This window comes from Octodon degus, unplaced genomic scaffold, assembly GCF_000260255.1.
Source record: "Octodon degus isolate 3935 unplaced genomic scaffold, OctDeg1.0 scaffold00018, whole genome shotgun sequence".
Taxonomy (NCBI): Eukaryota; Metazoa; Chordata; class Mammalia; order Rodentia; family Octodontidae; genus Octodon; species Octodon degus.
The window spans coordinates 11,840,094-11,842,046 of NW_004524594.1; the positions used below are offsets into that span (position 1 = coordinate 11,840,094).

The window sequence follows — 1,953 nt, forward strand, 5'->3', positions numbered from 1 at the left end:
CATAGTAATGAACTTGCAACAGTACAAATAAGAGTTAACAACAGCTAAATATTGCAGCCTGAACACAATTCATACAAAAAATAAATAAATAAAGTAACTATCATTGGTTACACAAAAGTTTCCTGTTTTAAACTTTAAAATGAAACATGCATTTTAGAATCTTTAGCTATTAAGTTCAAAAAGTATCAGTGTCTACATGGAACAATTCCTCTCCAAAGCCAAAGTACAGTCAAAAATTAATTCCAATGGCATAACACATTCTAAAGCTAAAGAGCATTCAGTTACTACTGATGGAGAGAAACTCAGAGCCTTGGGGCTTTCTCACACTGCAAAGGGCTGTTTCTCTGGTTCACTTAAAGCAGCAGATGACAAAGGCCACAGGTGTCAGTAAGATCAATAAGGGACAAGTGGGCTCACACCCAGCTCTGCCCTCCCCAGAAAGCATGGCTACTGTGTCTACCAAAGGCATACTATTCTGCTAGCCAAAGAGATAGCAAACCACTCCTCCCTCCATCCTGAAAGCTCCTTTCTGAGGTAAATAAAAAGTACACAAGGGGGAAAAATGACACACTTATCTACAGAGTAAAGATTTCAAAGTATTAACATAATCCCTACTTTCAAAAATTTAACTAGTCATCTGGCCATTTCTGATTACATCTTAGGATGTATCTGGATTCATTTCCTACTGATTTATCACTAGATACTTCTAGTCAAAAATACTTGCTTTCTTCCCAAATATTTTAACCACAAGCGTGACTGCAGTGTGGTATCTCCCAGGTTGTCACACAGTGGAAGAGAAAAGGTAGATGTTCAAGCAGCGAGCAGCAGTTATGGCCCTGTCCCCTAGCGGCATTGCAGGGCCTATTGACCAGCCCAGGAACAATTCTAAAAACAGGAAAATTCATGTATGTTAGTAAACATAGCATTTCACATTGAAATTTCCTTCAACACTGCCCTTTCTTCTAGGGGAGTCCTGGTTTTTGCTAATGTTATGGTGACTCTGGACTTGAACTAGCAGCCTTCTTCGTCTTCTTCTTCCTATTGTGTTTCTTATGCTTTTTCCTTTCTGTTCTTTTTTCTGTTGCTTTTTCTCATTCTTCACTGATTTTCTTCTTTTTCACTCGTACCTCTTCAGTGCGATCTGATTCTGACAAGGACTCAGAGGAAGAAGGTTTATCTTCAGGATACTTCTTTCTTTGCTTGCTAAGTCCTTCAATGTCCTTCTCTTTCTCAGTTGCATCCTTTGAGTTCTTTTTCTTTTTTAAACTGTCCTTACCATCTGACTCAGTTTCTGACAAGGAGCTTTCAAACAATTTATGTGAACGGTTCTTTTTCTTTCTCCTTTATGCTTGCTGCTTTTCCTCATCCTCAGAATCTGAAGAACTCCTGGAAGAATCAGAGCTCAATGAAGAAGATGAATATCTACCAGATTTCTTTTTACTTCTTTCTGTTTGTTTTTGGATGAGCTCTCATTTCTACTTAATAATCTCTCTGTGATTTTCTAGTACTTTCTTTCAATTCTCATTCCATTTTCTTCAAATTCAGCCAAAGCCTTAAAGCCTTTTTGTCTTTTTTAGTTGCTCCTTCACTTTTTCCCACATAGGCCTGGGTTGACTCAGATAATCCTGGATGGTTGGCCCTGAAGACTGGATTGGACCTCTTGATCTGGCCATTGCTACTGGATTCATGTACGCTGGCCAATTGCTCTGTTCTCCACAGTGCTGGATGGAGTGCACAGTAAAAGCCAGGCCACCCACCTTCACATTTCTAATGGTCTAGGCCCGATGCAACTTTGGCAGAGAAAGGTACGTCTTCCTAGAATTAGCCTTTTCCTTTAAAAGTTACTATGAATGTTACAATAATATGAAATTTAAAAACTAATAATATACATACTGCACTGAAAATGTGGAATATGAATTTGAGACAATCTCTCAGAAAATAGAACAGAGAATT

At 38.5% G+C, this 1,953-nt stretch overlaps 1 pseudogene; it reads right to left on the reverse strand.

Annotated features, from left to right (window-relative positions):
- Positions 1 to 989: 989 nt before the first annotated feature.
- Positions 990 to 1,688, reverse strand: LOC101586322 (annotated as a pseudogene).
- Between the last annotated feature and the right edge of the window lie 265 nt (positions 1,689 to 1,953).